This window comes from Dioscorea cayenensis, chromosome 20 (assembly GCF_009730915.1).
Source record: "Dioscorea cayenensis subsp. rotundata cultivar TDr96_F1 chromosome 20, TDr96_F1_v2_PseudoChromosome.rev07_lg8_w22 25.fasta, whole genome shotgun sequence".
Lineage (NCBI taxonomy): Eukaryota > Viridiplantae > Streptophyta > Magnoliopsida > Dioscoreales > Dioscoreaceae > Dioscorea > Dioscorea cayenensis.
In genome coordinates this window covers 14,161,521-14,185,112 of record NC_052490.1, presented here as the reverse complement: position 1 = coordinate 14,185,112, position 23,592 = coordinate 14,161,521, and the positions used below count along the sequence as shown (strand labels likewise).

Sequence of the window (23,592 nt, the reverse complement as noted above, 5' to 3'; positions counted from 1 at the left end):
TAGCTTTTGGAAGAAAGTATATGGCATGACGTTGATACTTGCCCCTGAATCAGCCAATGCCATTTCCTCACCTAAGTTGCCAATGTTACACGGAATAATGAAGCTTTCCGGTTCTTTTTTCTTGTTCGGCATGTTCTTTTGCAACAACGCCGAGCATGAAGCATCAAGCACCACTGAAGCACTCTCCTCCAATTTCCTCTTGTTGGTCAATAGGTCTTTCAGGAAGTTCGCATACTTAGGCATTTGAGCCAAAGCCTCAACAAAAGGAATGTTGATGTGGAGTTGCTTGAACAAACTCGAGGGAACTTCTTATACTTGTTCATCCCCTTGGTCATTCTTTAATCTAGAGGCATAAAGGGATTCTTGGCTTGAAAGGTGGGGGTGCTACCTCTTTCTCTTTGTTTTGCTCCTTCTCAACCTCTATGACCTCGGGTGCGTGTTCTTTTCGACTTCTCACTCGGAAGCCTCCCTTCAACCCATGACCGCTTCTCAAAGCGATCGCCTTCACATGTTCTCTCGGGTTGGTTTCCGTGTTGCTTGGTAAACTTCCATGTGGCCTTTCGGAAAGAGATTTCGCAATTTGCACCACTTGATTTTCAAGGTTGTGCAAGGAGGCAGTGTGATTGCGAAGTGTAGCCTCGACTGATTCAAACCATGTATTTGCCAATTGAACAAATCTAGCCAAGTGCTTCTCCAAATCCGTCATTCGGGTTTCCAAGCCTGAAATTCTATTTTCCACTTGAGGGGCTTGTTGTTGTTGTTGGAACCCCGATAGCCCCATGGTCTTCTGTGGTCCTTGATTACTCCATGAAAAGTTAGGATGATTCTTCCAACCTGAATTGTAGGTGTTGTTATATGGATTCCCTTGAGGTCTCATTCCATTACCTACAAAGTCAACATTCTCAACTGAAGAAACATCACCTATGACGATTGGGTAATCGGAAGGAGCATGTCCTCCACCACAACCGGTACAATTTGTCATGGCCGCAACTCTATTCGAAGCTATAAGACCTAGCTTCTTACTCAAACTCTCCACTTGGGCCGCCAATGAAGTTACCGCATCAATTTCATGGAGACCGGCCACCTTTTTCTTTTTCCTAGCGTTCCACTGGTAGCTATTTAACCCCATTTCCTCAATCAATTGACGAGCCTCGTCGGGGGTCTTGCTACCTAAGGTACCTCCTGCCGTCGCATCCAAGAGTTGTCTTGTACTCGGGTTCAAAGCATTGTAGAAGGTTTGAACAATCATCCACTCCGAGAATTCGTGTTGCGGACACTTTCGCAGGAGTTCCTTGAACCTTTCCCATGTCTCAAATAGAGACTTCAATTCCAACTGCACAAAGGATGAGATCTCATTCCTAAGCTTTGCTGATTTTCTGGGAGGGAAATAACGGGCTAGAAAAGCTTCTACCATCTCCTCCCATGTAGTGATTGATGCCCTAGGTAATGAGTGTAGCCACTACTTTGCTTTCCCCTTTAAGGAAAATGGGAAGGCTCTCAATTTGATGGCATCATCCGTCACACCATTTGTCTTCAGCATGTCACACACCTCGAGGAAGCTCTCTATGTGATCTGTTTTGGATCCTCATCCATCAAACAGTTGAATTGTGCGGACTTTCTGCGAGCATATGGATGAATGCCGGCTTTAGCTCGAAATTCTGAGCTGTGATTGGGGGACGCACAATACTCGATTGTGTCCCCAACACTGAAGGTCAGCATAATCGGATAATGTCCGTTGTTGCTCATTTTGTTACGCCATGTTGTCGGATCCTTCTACTTCCAAATCAGTGGATTAGGTCTGTTCTTATCGAGGTTCATTTCCCTTTCCTTCGAAAGTGTATCGTTCAAGCTCGGGGTCTCCTTCAATCAATATTGATGGATTCCCTCGGGTCATAACTCGGAGCTGCACCAAAAGTAAAGAAAAAAAGAAAATCGAACGATGATAGAATAAGAAGATATGAAATAGAATGTGTAGTGAAATAGCTAAGAAAACAAAAGTGCAAAGTATCTCTAAACGCCTAACTCCCGCAACGGCGCCAAAAAAACTTGACAAGATTCCCTTGGGTATATCCCATCAAGTGCACGGGTTTGTCGAAGTAATAATCCCGGGTGAGCTGAGTCGAATCCACAGGGTAGTAGGGAGTGAAAAATACTTAATTTGGTTCTTAGCTATGTGGAAGATCAATAGTGATTAGTGTGAAATTTATTCAATTCTCAAGAATAAAAGCAACAAGTAAGAGAGCAAAAGTAAGGAGGAGGCAAGGCAATCGATAAAGATGGGGTACTCGAGATGATGCTTCACCTAGGATAATCGCTTCAAGTGCAAGAAATCTCTATTATGCTTCCTAATCAATGCAATGGTGAGTCATGGAAATCCTTACATACATAGTCCCAAATCTAAGGTCAACTATGCCTAACTCTATACATGTCCCGGAGGAGAAATCAAACAATCTCAACACCTCGCACTCGCATAGAGTTGCAATGAGCTCTAGGGATTCCAAGTGATAAATCTCTTCCTAGATTTAGACCTAACCCTTTGGTCCAGGCGGAAGGGCCCTAGCCACAATGAAGCCCTAGATACTAAGATCACCTCAACGCTTCACTCCATTGCACGCGCAACTAGGGCCCAGCGGAGGTTCATCCCTTAGACCATTCACTCTATTATGGCCACAAAGAACTCGAGGAACGGAGGTAGAATCTATCACGTCGGAGGGAAAGGGGACGCTCCTGTACCTCTCGACTCACCCTCTCAACCATCTCCAACCTAGCTTTGTCTAACGCTCATGGTGTGTCACTCACTCACAAGGTTACCAACAAGAACTCTCAACCCTAGTGTCACTCTAGGGGAAATGTTCATACAATTAAACATTCAAGGTTGAAACTCACAATAAACATCAATTTATTGAAAGCATAATAAAGAAGTTCAATGAAACGAATACATCCTAGGGTTCACAATCATCCAAGCACCCACTAGGGGTTTAGCTCTCCATGGATCTTAGTACAATCAAAGAAATTGAATATAAAAGCAGTGAATCCATAAAGAAACCCCCTCGATGGTCGTGTCGATGGTTTTGTGGAGAGTCCTCTACTAAAGTCGTCCAAGGATTCCTTCATCCGGTATAGGATACGTCTCGATCGAAGCTCCCCTACCAACCTTCTTCCTAATGGAATCACGATGTCGGAGCCATAGAACTTCTCCAAAACCTTGGCCAATACCCCTCGAAACCCTAGTCGAATCCCTCTCGCAAGTTGGGGAAAAGATGGAGAAAAGAATAATGAAATCAGGGCTGAAATCAGCTTTAAATAGGGTTCGAAACGGGCGACTACACTGGCGTGTATGATGTCACACGCCCCTATGGAATTTACACACGGGCATGGATAATTTTCACACGCCCGTGTGGATTCTTTGTTTCTCTGATTTCTCGGCCGGCTGTGAACATTGCTGCTATAGTATTTGCTGCATTGTTTTGATGCAGTATCCTGCTGCAGTACTCTGCCGGAAATACTCCCGAATTCCATACTTTCATTGGGGTAACACAAACGGGTACACGTTTACATCGTGAATCACTGCTTCTTCAATAATGTACATGTTGGTTGATCTCTTATTCTTATATGCATAAGTTGAAATGCTCGAGTGTGACTGCCTTTGTGCCCCTCCAAATGAATGTGCTCACTCAAATACGAGGAGGTTGGCACACACTCTAGCATCTCACACCTGACCTATGTCTTCGCGTTTGAACCTTAGCAAGATCTCCTCCAAAATAGGTGCATTATGATCCACATTGGCCTATTTCCTTCATACTCGGCCTCACAACCCTACATGCATAAAAGTAAGATAAAAACACACATATTAATGTAAAACCTGAGAAAAGTAATGCTCAACATAAGGAATGAACGCTTCGTGTTTATATTGCACAAGCACTTATCACAATTTCATCCAATCGTTGGATATAAATTTTCAGTAGGTCAATGCTACACTTATCAACCACACCGCTTCATTGCACAATCTAGAGAATCAAGTGGGGCAAATTGTGAAGTCATTATTGGAGAGACCTCAAGGAAGCTTGCCTAGTAACACAGAGACCAATCCAAGAAAGCATGTTAAGGCGATCACTTTAATAAGTGGTCGTGAAGTTGAGGGTAGGAGTCCGAGCGAAAAGAACAATGTTGAAGTACCCAAGGTCATGAAGGTTGAGGAAGTAGCAAAAGAGAAGGGGGTGGCACCCCTACCCTATAAGCTAAGGATCCCTTATCCTTCAAGACTGAAGAATGACGAAAATGATGAGTAATACAAGTTCTTGGGTCTATTCAAGCAGTTTCATATCAAAATCCAATTTGTGGAGGTATTGTCTCAAATGCCTCGCTACGCAAAGTTTCCCAAGGACCTCTTGACAACCAAGAGAAAGTTGAAGGAGAGTGCATCTGTGATGTTCGATGCTTCATGTTCTGGGGTGTTGTAAAAAAATATGCCAAACAAGAAGAAAAACCCCGGAAGCTTCATTATTCCTTGCAACATTGGTAATTTGGGTGAAGAGAAGGCATTGGCGGATTTAGGGGCTAGCATCAACGTCATGCCTTACCCGTTCTTTCAAAAGCTAGGCTTGGGAGAGCCTAGGCCCACTCGGATAACACTTTAATTGGCGGACTGAACAGTGAGACATCTGAGGGGCATCATTGATGAGGATATCAATGTCCCATTGATACTTGGAAGGCCGTTATTGTGTACTTCGAAGGCTCTTATCGACATGGGTGATAGGGAGTTGACTTTACGAGTTGGGGATGACAAGCTTGCATATCGCCTCACCGAAGCTATAAGATATTCTCTAGACTTTGATGATACTCTTTACTTTCTTGACACTACCCATGAACTAATAGATGAATATGTGTAGGAAATGATGTGTTCGGACCCGTGCAAGTAATTTCCAGACTAAGAAGTGGAGAATGAAGAAGTTGTGATGCCTGGTCTAGAAGATAAGGTACAACCTACCTAAGGGATTATGAAGAAGATCCAGAAGATAAAGCGAGCAAGGAGACGTCACAAGAAATGCACCAAGGCTAATGGAGATGTGCAAGAACGAAGTAAGGGTGATTTACTCTCATGTGGTAACATGCTCGACAACTCCTCCTCTACCTTGAAAAGATTATGTTCATCATGCTTCCAGGTTATGGGTAAGAGGAAAACATTCATCTAAGCCCCCGTGAGTTAAGAAGAGGTATGTCAAGCTTAGTAATGTTAAACAAGCACTTCTTGGTAGACAACCCAAGACTTTATACTATTTTCTAGGTTTTAGTTTAGTGCTTGCATGTATAAGGGCTTGAGTGTTGGTGTCTTAATCTTTTACATGATTTATTTGTGATTTTCTCATGGATCATTGGCATTTTTGTGTGCTTAGTTGTGATTAGTGAAGTTCTTGGTCGTTTGAGCATGTTGTGCATGATTCTCTGGTTAGTTGTTCATAATGTAGGCAGGCTCTAAGTAGGTGTAAATGTGCAAAAATTTTCAGTTGAGTCTGTAATTTTTTCTAAGTCATCCTGAGAAGATAAAAAGTGGACTGGAATTTCCACACGGGCATGTGTTTCTATTCAGAGCTCAAATTCTCAATCCTGAGATGACACAGGGGTATGTGAATGCCCCTGTGAATAACCCTGTGAATGACCTTGTGACAATCACACGGCCGTGGGTAATTTCCACGCGGGCATGTGTTTCTCTATATAGTTTAGAGCTCTATCCCTAGAAGACACAAGGGCGTGTATCTGCCACTGTGGATGACACTGTGAATTATACAGAGGCGTGGGTAATTTCCACATGCCCATGTGAAACTCCGTGATAAGTGTCTAAATGTAGGTGTTTTCATATAATTATCGTATTCACTTTGCATGTATTTTGTGAGGTTTGATGCCCGTTTTATGCTTAATCGTCTTCTATTTGCTTTGTAGGGCATAAGGAAGCCATGGAGAACAAGAAGATATCATTTGGGCAAAAAGAGAAGAAAACAGGAATTTCATACTACCCAGTATGGGGGCCATATGCACTGTAGCAGCGGATTGTTTTGGAGTGTCTGCCCAGATTTCCATACTACCCAGTATGGGGGCCGTATGCACCCCGTATAGATCGTGAATCTAGGGTTTTTGGATGCCATACGACCCTCATACGATCCCCATACGACCCGTATGGCTCGGGGGGATATAAATACCAACTTTAGGGCAGATATTGGGGACTTTTGTCAGCTAGACTTTTGGCTGCACTTTTTCTTGGCCGACTTTGGGGAGAGCACTTGAGAGTTTTTGGGCGACCTTGGGGAGGAGAAGTAGGGCAAGGAAGCTAGAAGATCATCCAAGCCCAAGGTCCAAGATTCTCAAGGCAAGAAGGCAACATCATTCAAGGGGAGATCTACCACGATTTGAAGAAAGGAGACCCACGGCTAGAGGAAGCGTCATTTGGCACTCCTTTGGTGGGGAAAGCGTCATTCGGCACATTCTTCACCTCCTCCTTCACCATTTCATCTAGGGAGTGTCATTTATGCTTTTGATTCATATTTTGCTTGTTTGTATTGCTTGTTGTGAGATGATGACACACTAGACCCCCAAGGCCACTGGGTGTTGGTGAACCTTGGGGGGTTTTATCATGTATGTTGGATGATAACTTGTTAATTCTATGCTTGGGTAATTTTGAGATCTAATCCATTGTTTTCATGCTATGTGCTACACTAAGGAGAAATCCGTAGCTCTTTTATGAGTGATGCATGTAGATGTGACTTGCTCGCATGTATTAGATCATGAATGGATTAGAAGGGGATACTTGTATCATCACGCCGAGAAATTGGGTGTTTGGTAGCCCTCCATGTAGATTTAATCCGAAGAAGAGTAGGTTTACTCCTAAGTGAGATTTCCTCGTACTTAATGCAATCGTAGGGATATAGTTTTGGGAGAAATTCCTATTTATGTTCGTATGGGATTAGGGTTCAATCGCCGAGAAATTGGGGTTGTTCTAATTTTGGAATCTCATGGTCCATTTTACCCTTGCATCTTTAGATCATCATCCATGTTGCATGATAACCCCTCGAGGGGATCCTCATCCATAGGCCTTTGCATCTCATTGATTTTCTTGCTTGCTTTTTGCTTATTCTCTCTAATTTGGTCATAATCTCGTTTTAGCTTTAATTACATTTAGTAGAGTAAAATCCATCACTTGAGATCTTAGGCTAGATAATAGCTCGAGAAGGAGTAATAGGAGATCCTTAGCACCGTGGAATACAATCCTCGCGTTTTCACGCGAGGTATTACTTGGTGATCCCGTACAATTGCGGGAAAGCAATCAAGTTTTTAGGCGCCGTTGCGGGATTTTTTTAAGGAATTCTAGGAAAACTTTTTAGATTTTTTACTCTAGCCATTTATCTTTTTCTTTTTGTAAACATTTGTCTTTCTATGTTTCTTTTTACACCTTTTTGTCCATATTTATTTATTTTTTTCTTCTTTATTGTTTTTCTTTGTTAGCTTATTGATTTTAGTTTTACATGTTGACACAGGGCCATGGATTCTCAACAATGGGTTTACCCTCACCAAGGATTGCTACAGGAACCCACTTTTTCAAAAAAACCGTGGCATTACCAACCTCCGATTGACAAGCAACTTAATCGTTTGGGGATTCAATACACAAGATGTTTTTTTGCAAGTTTTATGAGGTATGCGGATGCCGAACTTGAAGCTAGGAATGCCAAAAATTTTAATGCTCAACAATCTCTTCAAAGTGTGGAAAACAAGATGGGAGAGTATTCCAAAGAATCAGTCAAATTGCCACCATCTATAGAAGCCCGAATTGAAAATGGCACAAGAGATGAAGAGAAAATCAATGAGATTGTGGTGGATGCTCATATTGAGGTGTTGGAGGTGGAAGAAGCAAATGATGTAGCATCAATACCTTCTGAGCAAATGGTAGAGGTTTCACCTCAATGTGAAATGAAAGAAGAAAAGGGGGAGGATGGCATCATGGTCATGAAAACATGTAAGGAAGTAGAAGAAACTCAATCGACCACATGTGAAGCTACTACTTGCCTTAACATTGATTTTTCCATCCATCCATCAATTTTAGTCAAGTGCAAAAACAAAATTCCAGGAATTGTATTTGAAGATGTGGGAAGGAAACCAATGTCATCCTTGAACCCACCAATGCCGGGCTTGGACAATTCCCAAACAAAACTTTTTCCTTGGCGGCCCAAGCAAATGTTACGGGCACTTGAAGTTCATCACTCCATGGTTGAGAAAAAAATTGCGGATAGGATGTTAAAGCCACCAATTGACCCACCTATGCAAAGCTTTGCGAGTTCTCGACCAAACTTGTTCCCTTGGAAGCCTAAGCAACTATTTTTGATGATCCAAGGCAACTTTCCAAGAGTCGAGGAAGAAAATGTGGGTAGGAGGTTGAGGCCATCCAATGACCCACCCATGCCGAGCTTAAACAACTCTCGACCAAAGCTTTTTCCTTGGAGGCCCAAGCAACTTTGTGGTGGGGTACTCAAAGGAATTCTTGTCGGGACCAAAGAAAAAGCGGGGAGGAGGTTCAAACCATCTAAGGATCCGCCCAAGTTTAAATTGCACAATTCCCGGCCCAAGCTTTTTTCATGGAGGCCAAAAGGTAACTCATGCTTGGCCTTCAATTTAACACCATCCCGGAAGGTATGTTTCGTATTTCTTGGTAGTTCTTATGCAACTACTAGCCGGGATGAACACACCATTTTCAAGCCTCCTTAGGTAAGAAAAAGGTACGTCAGGCTCGTGACATTAAACAAGCGCTTCTTGGGAGGCAACCCAAGTGTTCGGTGGTCTTTGCTTGCATTTTTCGTATTTTAGTTCCTAGTTCATTTCAAATTTTCATATTTCTTAGTCTTGTTTTTACTTTTTGAATAAGTCCATGCTCGCACACTTGGCGTAGCGCTCTCATTGTTTAAATTGTGGTATGTTTGAGCAACTTCTTGAGAAACTCATATTAAGGTGTTAATTCATGCACTAGATCGTCGTTTTATTCAATTCACTTATTTTTGGAGGACTCTTTGAGCTTGCTATATCAATTTTTTCATCATTTGTGGCAGGTTTTCGAAGTTTTTATTGATTCTAATGGGTATACGTCCTTACTGGGCCGTATGGTAGCCATCTGAGACGAGCACAGAGGCTCTGTCTTTGTAGTGAGACAGCCCTCATACAGCCCCCATCACGAGGGCCGTATGGGGGCCGTGTGAGTCGGGTTCCCTCCTTTTATAACCCCTCTCTCTCTCTCTTTCTTCCATTCTTCTCTTTTTCTCTCTTTTTCCACCGATTTTTCTCTCTTCTTTCTCACTCAATTCATGGCCAAATCTCTTCATTTTTTTCCTCCTAAATCTTCTCCTCATCCATTTTGAGATGTCGATCTAGTGGTTTTTCCCCGAGTTTAAAGCTTGTTTTTCTCAAGATTTCATCGGTATGTCTTTTTCTATGCCCTAGTTTTTATTTTTTTCTCATTTCTTGGGCATTCTTGGAGATTTTGTGTGGGATTTCTTTAGCATTTTGCTTGGTTTGAATGATGTGAATGTCATGGATGAATTTTCTTTCAAATTGATGTACAAAATTTTCGATGCTTTGAATATAGGAGAAACTCTTGCCGTACGAATAGTGACCATACGGCCCCTATACGGCTGTATGACCTTCAAACTTGGATTTTTCTTGAGTTTCCTCTATCTCTAGCATTTTCCTTTGCTTTATCTTGTATCCCTATGAACTTGAACAAAGTTTATGTTCATTGTAGGGATGCCTAACACAAAACGGCTCGCCTCCAAGCGCCCAAGGACCTCCGGACCCTCCTCTACACCCGATGAGCCCGTCTTCAAGTTATCCCATCATCGAGGGAGATATGATCTACTGAAAACAAAACTATTTGGAACATTGTGCTACCTTGATTGGGGAATTGTGGAGAACCTTGGGATTGCAAGTCAAGTAAGGGAGTGGCTATCAAAAAATTGTTGGGATAAACTTTTCGCCATAAACGAGCGAACCTTTCGTCAATTAACTTTGGAGGTTTTGAGTACATTTGAGGCACAACAAAATGGAGATTCCGTGCTGAATAGGAAAATTCTCACCATCAGTTTTCAAGCTTTTGGACGGAAGCGTACTATGCACCACTTGGATTTTGCCAAGTACTTGGGTATTTATGATGATGAGTTTATCAACTCCATGCCCGGTAAGCGTCTTAAGCTTGATTTCCCAAGTGGAGTGGGACGAAGCAACTATTGGGCGACCTTGGCGGGTGATGATCAAACACGAAAGGCCTCACGCATGATTGACCCGGCCCACATATTCATTCATGCTTTGATTGCTAGATCCATTTGGGACTGGACCGATAGCAAGGGGTTGTAACTCAATCTGATCTTTATACGATGTATGGCATCTTCGAGCGACGCCCTACTCACCTTGGCCACCTTGTCGCCGATGCATTTCTTCACCAGGGCTCATATCCACGATTGGGAGCTATATTTATTGGGCCCTATGTGACTAGATTGATCCATGGCATGGGTTTACTTGAGCAGAGGCAAGGCATGACCGTTGTAGGAGGTACGGTCCCTCTTGGACCAACCCACATACGGGCGATAGGCTTGATGGTCACACGTGGCAGACCCACACGCCCCCGGGCCACTGGTGGTTCTACCCTACCGACTTGTGTTGTTGAACTTTAGTTTATGTTCATCTTTGTGTTTTTGTTGACTACTCTCTAGTTTTTCCCCTTGTGCTTGTATTTTTTTCAATTTTTTTGTGGAATGATGATGTCCCCTTTTACGCCTCGCGAGGCATTAAGGGAATTTGGTGAGCTTTCCTAGTTTTAATGGAGGCCGGACGAGACATGTCTTGCTCACCACACCTTTTTTCGAGTACTACCTCACGGCGAGCACAAGTTCAACCGGGGAGTTCGTTTTCACCCTCCTTTATTATTTATATTGCTTCATCATGCATGTTTTTTCATGATTAGTGTACATTAAGGGCAATGTACAACACTAAGTGTGGGGATGGGTGCATGTCATGTATTAGGACCATTGTTACATGCTAGTGCTACCTATGATGGCTTTGTTCATTCTTGTAAGATTCTTTTAGCTTGGACTAATGATTGATGTGAGTTATTTGTTTCTATGCTTTATTGAATCCTGTTTTACCCCTAGTATTGTCATGTGCACTGAATATTCTGTCAATGCCCTGGGAATAGCCAATGTGACTACTCTAACTCTCTTGTATGCGTAACACACTAGTTTGAGTACTTAGTCTTAGAAAACTAAGTTCTATCCTTCAGTGTACTCTTAAGAACTTTTAAGTCTTGTTGAGCTAATCCTAGTCTTATGGCATGTAGTGTACTCTAAAGATGTGATCTAGGGTGAATGTAAAATTAAAAAAAAACAAAAAAAAAAACAAAAACAAAACAAAAACAAAACAAAAAAATGAGTCTATGTCAGTATTCCTCTGCTATCGAAGCATGAATGCGTCTATGTAGACTGTAATCGAGTAGTTGGGTGGCTCTTGTGCCCTAAACCGACATGTGCATCCTCCGAAATATTTCAAAATGATGTTGATGCGATCTACGTTAGTCGGACTCGGAAAAAAAAATGAATGATGAAATGAAAATAAAACCTAGTGATCTTTTTGAGTACCTACCAAAGGTTTTGAGATGAAAGTGGATTTAGTTTCAAGCTATAGATTTAAAAGGATCTTACTTGGCCATTGAAGTAGCACTTAGTAGTTTAAGACTTAGTATTCATTGTAAGTGGAGTGATTAGCATCTAGAGCTGTACTGATTGAAGTCCTTAGGCTAGACCAGATCAGGGCAAATGATACATAAGATTCACTTACACGGCACAAACATATAAGTGGTGAAATAGGATATTTTTATTATGCTTATTAACTTTGACTCAACATCTATGTATCATTGTCCATTGCTATTGGAATCTTATATTTACTTAAGCCAGAGGTAATGCATTTAGCCACTTCTCAGTCTCTTTGTTTTTCATGAGTTGTTTGCTTGGGGACAAGCAACGCTTAAGTGTGGGGATATTTGATAAGTGTCTAAATGTAGGTGTTTTCATATAATTATCGTATTCACTTTGCATGTATTTTGTGAGGTTTGATGCCCGTTTTATGCTTAATCGTCTTCTATTTGCTTTGTAGGGCATAAGGAAGCCATGGAGAACAAGAAGATATCATTTGGGCAAAAAGAGAAGAAAACAGGAATTTCATACTACTCAGTATGGGGGCCATATGCACTGTAGCAGCGGATTGTTTTGGAGTGTCTGCCTAGATTTCCATACTACCCAGTATGGGGGCCGTATGCACCCCATATGGATCGCGAATCTAGGGTTTTTGGTTGCCATACGACCCTCATAGGACCCCCATACGACCCGTATGCATCAGGGGGGTATAAATACCAACTTTAGGGCAGATATTGAGGACTTTTGTCAGCTAGACTTTTGGCTGCACCTTTTCTTGGCCGACTTTGGGGAGAGCACTTGAGAGTTTTTGGGCGACCTTGGGGAGGAGAAGTAGGGCAAGGAAGCTAGAAGATCATCCAAGCCCAGGTCCAAGATTCTCAAGGCAAGAAGGCAATATCATTCAAGGGGAGATCTACCACGATTTGAAGAAAGGAGACCCACGGCTAGAGGAAGCGTCATTTGGTACTCCTTTGGCGGGGAAAGCGTCATTCGGCACATTCTTCACCTCCTCCTTCACCATTTCATCTAGGGAGTGTCATTTATGCTTTTGATTCATATTTTTGCTTGTTTGTATTGCTTGTTGTGAGATGATGACACACTAGACCCCCAAGGCCACGGGTGTTGGTGAACCTTGGGGGTTTTATCATGTATGTTGGATGATAACTTGTTAATTCTATGCTTGGGTAATTTTTGAGATCTAATCCATTGTTTTCATGCTATGTGCTACACTAAGGAGAAATCCGTAGCTCTTTTATGAGTGATGCATGTAGATGTGACTTGCTCGCATCTATTAGATCATAAATGGATTAGAAGGGGATACTTGTATCATCACACCGAGAAATTGGGTGTTTGGTAGCCCTCCATGTAGGTTTAATCCGAAGAAGAGTAGGTTTACTCCTAAGTGAGATTTCCTCATACTTAATGCAATCGTAGGGATATAGTTTTGGGAGAAATTCCTATTTATGTTCGTATGGGATTAGGGTTCAATCGCTGAGAAATTGGGGTTGTTCTAATTTTGGAATCTCATGGTCCATTTTACCCTTGCATCTTTAGATCATCATCCATGTTGCATGATAACCCCTGGTGGGGATCCTCATCCATAGGCCTTTGCATCTCATTGATTTTCTTGCTTGCTTATTGCTTGTTCTCTCTAATTTGGTCATAATCTCGTTTTAGCTTTAATTTCATTTAGTAGAGTAAAAATCCATCACTTGAGATGTTAGGCTAGATAATAGCTCGAGAAGGAGTAATAGGAGATCCTTAGCCCCGTGGAATACAATCCTCGCATTTTCACGCGAGGTATTACTTGGCGATCCCGTACACTTGCGGGGAAGCAATCACTCTGCATAGAGTTCTCATCCATCGTTAGAAGATAAAAGGGCGTGTGAGTGCCCCTGTGAGTGGCCATTGTGAAGATCCACTGGAGTGTGGAATATCCACATGGGCGTGTGAAACACTTATAGAAATTTCTTTAACGGACCGAAAAGCCATGGGCGTGGGTGATTTCCACACGTATGTGTGGATGCGTTCAGAGGGAAGATGTGCTATCTCGACAGCACATAGGGGCGTGTGTCTGCCCCTGTGAAGCTCCCCTATTGAGCCACACGGGCATGGGTAATTTTCACACACCCATGTGGATGTGTAGACAGTGAAGAGGTGCGACTTTATCTTTATAAAACGCTCATGCCCCTTCGTTCTTTAACTTCCAAACACTCAAATGTCTCTTCCCTTCACTCTCCTGACCCCTCACTGTCTATATATAGAGTTCTAAGGTTGTTTGGAGCTGTATTCAAGGTCTTTCATCTTGAGTTCATCGGTAAGCCCTCTTTCTCTATTCCTTTCGACATACATGATTTCATTCAATTGAACTGGTAAATGTTGCTTCATTTGTATGTTAAAATTGTTGGTGTATGGTTTAGAGTGAGTTTTGAGCAAATTTTTAATGTATTTGTGGATTTTTACTTAGTGGCCATGCGGTTTCCACACCCCGTGGATCCACAAGAGCGTGTGAAATTTCCACATGATCGTGTGGATTTCTTCAATATTGTTTTGTGAGTTTATTTAATCAATTCTCTGTTCAATTTTTACAGATATGGCTCCCAGAACAAAGAAAGCGGCTGGAAAACATCCTAGAGAGAACTTCCTTGAGCTAGATCTTATGGAATTCATGATTCTCGAGCACCAAGCTTGGTTTAAGAGGCTTTCAAAACTCAAGTTCGGACAGACACGATTTTCGAATTTGAGTGCGCTCAGGGAGATTTAGTTATCTGATGATATGGCCGACGAGGTCAAGGAGCTATTATCGGTGGGCTATTAGCATAGATTGTTGACTCTTCATGACCCTGCCATCCATTTGTTGATGGTAGAGGTGCTGGCGTCTATGAGTCCCACCCCTTAATCAAATCCTAGCCATCACTTTTATCATTTAATCCTAGTTGTTGTTTTGACTTTTAATCTTAGCCATTAATTTTGTTTTTTTTTTAGTTTCAAAACCCTAGCCATCTCTTCAGCTTCTTCATTTTTAGATTACCGTTTAGGGAGAGAGAGAGAGAGAGAGAGAGAGAGACTTGCCTTATCTCTTTATCTTCTTTTTTACAGGTGGTGTCAGCGACAAGGACGGGTGAAGGGTCACATTATCACGGATTTTGTTTCACTATTATTGTTGGGGTAAGGTTCCAAGTTATTATGTTATTGCTCTTTCTTACTCTTGTTTGTGACATGTTACAAGTTAGGGTTAGTGTTTGGTCAGAATTGATTTAATTTTAATTTGAGGATAAAATTCACAAAGTTCTTATTAGCATAGTAGAGATCCCTAATTTATTTTGGAGATCTAGAGATTTAATTTGGAAGATATTAGAATAGAAAAATTGTAGATCGAGGTCTTTTTTAGCTTGCTACCGAAATTTCAAAATATTTGGAGTAGTATCCCGCAAATTATAAATTTTTAGACGCATGTGATGCAGACATGATTTCTGTTTAGCCCTTGAACGGTTTTTGATTATTTTCATAATTGTAAGTTCTGTTTTAGATTTATATTTATATAAAAAGGTTATAAAGAACGATGTTATCTTTCACTCTGCAAAAGTTCAGAATTTTTAGCCATGTAAATTGTGAGATGTGATCAGATTTTTATAGGTGTGCTCAATACTATTTTTGCAGAAAACATAAAGATTGCTTAGACAATTTGATGGTCTTGTACATGGAATTTAGAAAAGGGTAATATAAAAAGTTTATATAATTTGATGTTTTCTAGATACCTGTAAAAATTTAGATTTTTTGGATGAGAATTTTAAAAGTTATAGAATTATTAGTGTAGTTGTGCCCAATGATATTACTGTGCAGAATCTGAAGTTTGTTTGGTACTTTTCATGGTCTTAGATATTGAATATAGTATGGAATAAAATAAGAAAGAGATGCATTACTGGGTTATCTGACTGCACGTAAAATATTATTGCTTTTGAAAATTTATATTGAGAGATATTCATATTTGAAAGGAATACGTGTGAATTACAAGGCTGCAGTAATAGTTGGATATTCAATTGAATGTTATAAATTGTGTAGTACTCTAAGTTGTCTGAATTTCGGATATGTCATAGTGTTCGGTGTCTATTTTTCCCAGAATATTGAACTTTGTGATTGGGAAAAGTGTATGTGAAGTTATGATAGTTTTAGTACTCATTGATCACGTTGGAATTATTGATATGGCTTTTAGTGTGGGTAATTGCTATTGTACCCTTCTAAAAGTCGTTTTTTTAATACTATTGATTGTTAGCCTCGATTTGTGATTTGAAAGCTAATAGGATCTCTTTCCAAATATAGGACATGCCAAAGGTGTAAGGTTTGGGAGTATTTTTGGGAGTTAATCAGGTAAGTATGCCACATATAAATCCTATTATATGTATATATTTGAAAATTCTAGTTTTGTGAACTTTTGGAATTTTTGAGAAAAATATTGATTATTTTGAGTTATATTTTGAATTGTTTATTTATTATTATTTCATAATTACTTTAAATTTTTTGAAATTTTGAGTTAGTGATATTTTATTTTGGATTAGAATTATCTGAAAGGTTTGAATATCTATTTAAACTCAGATTATTTAAGTTCTAAAGTTTAAACATTTTATCTAAATATGTATTACTTCAATTCTGAATTTCAGATTTCTTCTAGTTAATTTCTGATTAATTATTAATATTTTTATTTGTTTAAATTATTTCATGTTTGGATTAAAATAACTGGTTTATTTTGATATGATAAAAATGGGATCATGCGATTTCAAATTACTTGCATTTTGCCAAATATGAATTTGACAATTTATTGTTATGTGAATATGAAATATTTTGACACAGTACTCATAGTCCCCAAACTAACTTTGCAATAACCCTGTCACTATGGGTTAAACACTGACCATGTCGACATGTACTCTGATATAGAAACTATAGTTTCCCACCGTTTTTCGTCTGTGAAGTATAATGACCTCTGATAAATCTTTCTCGGATCACTGAGGGTAAAAAAAAAAGTTCTGATAATTCTGACTCGGGACACCGAGGGTAAATATATGAGTTCTGTTATTTTGTTTTGGCAATAGTTGTTTGCGGGACCTATATGTTTTGTTTTGACATCTGTGTTTATCTGAAATAAATTTGATTTCTGATTTTGATTTTGATAATTTATGATTTTTTGTAAATGATCCCTATAATTTTTAGTGGGTGCTTACTGGGCTGTCAAGCTCATAATCTATTGTTCAATTTTTTTCAGATCATGAGTTTAATAGATCACCGCTTTAAAAATCAAGTTTTGAGTCCTTGCATGCCTATTGGGTCTCGGTCTTGTAGGTGTGCCGCCGTTTGTCGGCGCACTGGATTTGGCGAGCCGGGTTTGTGGCGTGACAAATTTAGTGGTATTAGAGAGATTTAGTAAAATTTTGATGATATTATTGTGCCAGATAGAAAGTTGAATCCCATAGTGTTATGGAAGCTTGAACCTAGAAAGTCAAATTACAATGGGAATATATTTCCTATTAATTGGATGCTATTATGCCCTTCTTTTTGTCGGATTTATGTGTAGCAGAATATAGTGGGCCTTAGTTCCAGTTTTGACCTAACCTGTAGTTTTGATTTGCATCTTCGAGCTTTTGTCTTTGATTAGTCTTCTGTTACTGACATGGTGTTTTGGCACCCTTTGAGGGAAGTCTACTAGCGACCCTCTTTATTCTTGGTAAAGAAAAAATCTTGTGGTCATGTACTGTTGGTAATTAATTAGCATGTTTCATTAATTACATCCCTGCATTAATTTTCTTAGACTTTCATAGTTTATGGATTGACAATCTTATGTTCCTCTACTTGCTTTTTACTTAAACTCATTGTCTAGAATTGCATGTTATAGTATTTATTTTGACAATTTGAATTGAGGGAAAATATATTTTTGCTTTGGTTAAAATTTGTCATTTGATCTTGTAGGATTGCATTGTATTGGAAATTGCTTGATATGGCTATTTGATATAAAGAGAATAAGGGATTTAGAAATTTGCAGATAAAATGATTTGGGAGAAAAAAAATGATTAGAGTTGAGTTGTTGTATTGTTATACATCGAAGCATAAGTATTGTGACTTTCAAGATTTTGATTTGAGTTGCCTGAAATTTTGTCCAAATTCAGAGACTATAGATATAGAATTTGGGGAAGTTTAAAACTAGAGAATTGTGGCATTTATCCATATCTATCTACCTGCGAAATTTTGAATTTATTAGATGTGTATCCTAAGAGATATTCTCTTATAATTGGGTTTACTCCGGATATTATTGTTATGCAGGACTTGAAGATTAAATGTTATTTTTCAAGATTGTAGAGGAAGATTTAGCCAAAGTGCATTATAGAGAACTTGTTCGATATGCTCTTAACTACTTTTTTGTAAAATATTTCTTCAATTGGATGTGTAGTTTGTAAGATATTCATAATCTTGTAAGACTAACCTAGAATATAGATGTGCTAAATTGGGTGAGATTTATATTGATGTCATAATTTGAGAAAAGCTAAGAATATTATGAAACTTGGTCACATTGTATCTTGGTGGGTCTAAATCTTTTTGAAATAGGAATCATGAGGTTTGTCAAGTTAAAGTACTGCTATAATATCAATTTGAGGGGAAAAAATGAAATCAACCAAATTTAAGGTTTGTGAATACTTTATGATTGCTGTTGTAATGATAAATTTATTGCATTGTTGATGTTAGTAAGGCAAAAGATATTTATTGAGCTGGGAAATTTTGTCAAGGCTACTTGTTTCCAAAATGAGTAATCTCTTATGTTCCTATTTATATACAGTGAATTTTTGACTTATGATTTTTTGCTGGTCCTATTAGGTATTTGATCTCCTGTTAATGAGGAAAAATTATGAGTGCCCTGATATTGTTGGACTTGAGTATGTGCATAATTTTAATGTTATCCATTTTTTCATAAATGCTTGTTGGTTGTAAAATTAGATATATGATAATCATGACTTGTGGTTTAGTAGGCAATATGTATTTCCAGTGGATGAGAAAGAAACTGATGACATTTTAGTATTTTCTAACTTGTTTGATTTAGTCATCACATTGATGGAGTGATACAGGGATTGGGAATTTTAATTGAGGTTTGTTGGATTGCAATGATGGTAATGTATTTGTGATTTTAAATTCTTTTGAAGTCAGATGATAATAACCACATGATAATATATGCTCAGATTGATGTTTAATACAGGAAACCAAAGATTGGTTTATTATTTATTTGTTGTGACCATCGCCCTTAGAAGTATCATTAGTCAAGTTTTGCTTGAATCTATTTGTCTGTGAATTTTATCAGCTAATTTGATGACATTCAAACTTTTTCCTTGTCTGAATCTTACTAGAAGATAGCTTCGATGGCTAAAGTTTGAGTTTAGAGGACTAAACTCTTTTAAAGGAGGGGAGATTGTGATCCCCACCCCTTAATCAAATCCTAGCCATTGCTTTTATCTTTTAATCCTAGCCGTTGGTTTTACTTTTAATCTTAGCCATTAATTTTATTTTGTTTTTAGTTTCAAAACCCTAGCCATTTCTTCAGCTTCTTCGGTTTTAGATCAGTGTTTAGGGAAAAGAGAGAGAGAGAGAGAGAGAGAGAGGGTCTCATCGTCACGGATTTCGTTTCACTGCTATTGTTGAGGTAAGGTTCTCAGTTATTTTGTTATTGCTCTTTCTTATGGTTGTTTGTGACATGTTACTAGTTAGGGCTAGGGTTTGGTGAGAATTGACTTGATTTTATTTTGAGGATAAAATTTAGAAAGTTCGTGTTAGCACAATAGAGATCCCTAATTTATTTTGGAGATTTAGAGATGGAATTTGGAAGACCAGAATAGAAAAAGTGTAGAGAGAGGTCGTTTTTAGCTTGCTGCCAAATTTCAGAATTTTTAGAGTAGTATACTGCAAATTATAAATTTTTAGACGTAGGTGACTTGGACAGGATTTCTGTTCAGCCCTTGAACAGTTTTGATTATTTTCATAATTGTAATTTCTATTTTAGATTGAGATTTATATAAGAAAGTTATATAGGATGATGTTATTCTTGAATCTGCAAAAGTTACAGAAAAGTTATTATTAGCCATGTAAATTGTGAGATATGATCATATTTCTATAGGTGTGCTCAATAGTATTTCTGCAGAAAACATAAAGATTGTTTAGACAATTTGATGGTCTTGTACGTGTAATTTAGAGAAGAGTAATATAAAACATTTATATAATTTGATGTTTTCTAGATACCTAAAAAAATTTAGATTTTTTAGATGAGTATTTTAAAAGTTATAGAATTATTAGCGTAGTTGTGCCCAATGATATTATTGTGCAGAATCTGAAGTTTGTTTGGTGTTTCTCATGGTCTTATATATTGAATCTGGTATGGAACAAAATAACAAAGTGATGCATTACTGAGTTATCTGACTAAATCTAAAATAATATTGCTTTTGAAAATTTATATTGAGAGATATTCATATTTGAAAAGAATACATCTGAATTACAAGCATACAGAAATAGTTGGATATTCAATTGAATGTTATAAATTGTGTAGTGCACTAAGTTGTGTGAATTTCGGATATATCATAATGTTAGGTTTCTATTTTTCCCAGAATTTTGATCTTTGTGATTTAGAAAAGTGTATGTGAAGTTATGATAGTTTTAGTACTCATTGATCATGTTGGAATTATTGATATGGCTTTTAGAGTGTGTAATTGGTATTGTACCTTTCCAAAAATCTTCTTTTTTTAATACTATTGATTGTTAGCCTCGATTTGTTATTTGAAACCTAATAGGATCTCTTCCCATATATAGGACATGCCAAAGTGTAAGGTTTGGCAGTATTTTTCGGCGTTAATCAGGTAAGTAAGCCACATATAAATCCTATTATATGTATATACTTGATAATTCTAGTTTTGTGAACTTTTGGAATTTTTGAGTAAAATATGGATTATTTTGAGTTATATTTTGAATTATTTATTTATTATTATTTCGGAATTACTTTAAATTTTTTGAAATTTTGAGTTATTGATATTTTATTTTGGATTAGAATTATCTGAAAGGTTTGAATATCTATTTAAATTCAGATTATTTAAGTTCTAAAGTTTAGACATCTTATCTAAATATGTGTTACTTCAATTCTGAATTTCAGATATCTTTTAGTTTCTGATTAAAATAATTGGTTTATTTTGATATGATAAAAATGGGATCATGCGACGGCAAATTACTTGCATTTTGCCAAATATGAATTTGGCAATTTATTATTATGTGAATATGAAATATTTTGACATAGTACTCGTAGTCCCCAAACTAACTTTGCAATAACCCTGCCAGTAGGGTTTAAACACTGACCGTGTCGACATGTACTCTGATATAAAAACTATAGTTTCCCACCACTTTCTCTAGGTGAAGAATAATGGGTTCTGATAAATCTGGCTCAGGTCACCGAGGGTAAAAATATAAGTTCAGATAATTCTGGCTCGGGACACTGAGGCTAAATATAGGAGTTCTGTTATTTTGTTTTGGCAATAGTTGTTTGCGGGACCTATATGTTTGGTTTTGACATCTGTGTTTATCTGAAATAAATTTGATTTCTGATTTTGATTTTGATAATTTATGATTTTTTGTAAATGATCCCTATAATTTTTAGTGGGCACTTACTTGGTTGTCAAAAACTCATAATCTGTTGTTTAATTTTTTTCAGATCAGGACTTTAATAGATCACCGCTTTGAGAATCGGGTTTTGAGGCATTACACGCCTACTGGTTCTCGGTCTTGTAGGTTTGCGGCCGTTTGTCGGTGCATCGGGTTTGGTGAGCCGGGTTTGGGGCATGACAGCGTCATTCAAGGTTGATCACTCTTATTGTAGTTTTGACAGTATAGATGCTATTCATTTTAGAGCTTTCGGACAGTACCACAACATGAGCGTGATTGACAACGCCTCTTGTGTATGTCCCGCAAGTGCACTGGTTTGTCGAGTAATACAATCCCAAGTGAGTGGTTTCATATACATAGAGAGTAGGGAGTAAAAATACTTAAAATTATTTCTTAATCAAGTGAAGATGAATAATGGTTGTGTTGACAAGATGTAATGTAGACAAGAATAAAAGAAGCAAGAAGAAAAGCACAAGTAAGTGAGAGATAAGGCAATCGATATAGATGGGGTACTCGGATATTGTTCCACCTAGGACAATCATTTCAAGTGCAAAACCAACTATTATGCCTCCTAACTAATGCATTAATGAGTCATGGCAATCTTTCAATACACGATGCCAAATCTAAGGTCAACTATGACCAACTCTATACAATATCCCGGAGGAGAAATTGAACAATCTCAACACCTTGGACTCGGATAGAATTGCATTGAGTTCTAGGGATTCCAAGTTATTAACACTCTTCTTAGATATAGACCTAACCCTTTGGTCTAGGTGAAAGGTCCCTAGTCACAATTAAGCCCTAGGTGCTAAAATCACTTCAACACTTCTCTCGGTTGCCTCTGCAACTAAGCCCCAGCAGAAGATCATCCCTTAGCCCATTCACTCTATTATGACCACAAAGAACTCAAGGAAATAGAGGTAGGATAAATCACATCAGAGGGGAAAGGGGACGCTCTGTTACTTCTCGACCCTCTCCAATCTAGCTTTGTTTAACTCTCGTTGTGTGTCACTAACTCACAAAGGTTACCAATAGGAACTCTCAACCCTAGTATCACTCTAAGGGAGGATTCAATCAATCAAGCATTCAAAATTGGAACTCAAATAAAACATCAATTAATGAAAACATAATAGAATGTTTAATGAAACAAATACATCCTAGGGTTCACAAATCCAAGTACACACTAGGGGGTTTAGCTCTCCATGGAGCTCGTTACAATAAACAATGAAATCAAATTTAAAAAAGTAATCCATAGAAAACACCCTCGATAGTCCTGACGATGGTCTTGTAGAGAAGCCTCATCTCCTCCAAAGGTCCCCTTGTCCGGCCTAGGACACATCTCGCCGGATCAATGCCAATGAAAGCTCTCCCAATAACCTTCTTCCAAGTGGAGCGCGATGTCGAAGCCAAAAAAACCTCTCCAAAAGCCCTGCCAATACCTCTCACAACCCTAGCCACAACCCTCTCTCAAAGTTGGGAAAGAATGGAGAAAAGAATCCTGAAATAAGGGCTGAATCGCGGCTTAAATAGGGTTGGAATCGGGTATCCACACGCCCCTGTGGATTTGCCACACGGGCTTGTTGAATTTTCCATACGGGCGTGGATAATTTCCACATGCCCCTGTGGATTTGCCACACGGGCCTGTTGAATTTCCGCACGGGTGTGAATAATTTCCATACGCCCGTGTGGATTCTTTGGAATTCTCTTTTTTCGGGCGGTTGTGAACAGTACCTACTATAGTAATTTGCTACAGTACCTAACACATTACCAGCCTGAAAACACTCCCGAATCCGTGTTTTCATTGAGGTAACATCAACGGGCACACATTTACTTCAAAGATCGCTTTGCTTTTTCAATAACCGGCCTCATTGGTGAAAATCTTGCTATCAATACATAAGCCGGGATACTCTAATGTGACTGTCTTTGTGCCCCTCCAAACTATTGTGCTAGCTTGAATACATGGAGGTTGGCACACATTCTCGCATCTTGAACCCGACTTATGTCTTCGTGTTTGATCCTTCTCAAGATGTCCTCCAAATAGTGCATTCACGATCTACATTGGCTTCTTTCTTTAACATTCGGCTTCACAACCCTATATGCATGAAAGTAATACAAATGCACAAGTATTAGCGCTAAAACCTGATAAAAGTAATGCTCATCATAACGTAAGAACATTAAGCATTCTTATCACACAAGCATTTATCAG

General features: G+C 38.7%; 1 non-coding gene across 1 annotated transcript; it reads left to right on the top strand.

Annotated features, from left to right (window-relative positions):
- Positions 1-1,259: 1,259 nt before the first annotated feature.
- Positions 1,260-1,366, top strand: LOC120252241. The gene has a single exon (XR_005533787.1). It is a non-coding gene; the product is annotated as a small nucleolar RNA R71 (small nucleolar RNA).
- The last annotated feature ends 22,226 nt before the right edge of the window (positions 1,367-23,592 follow it).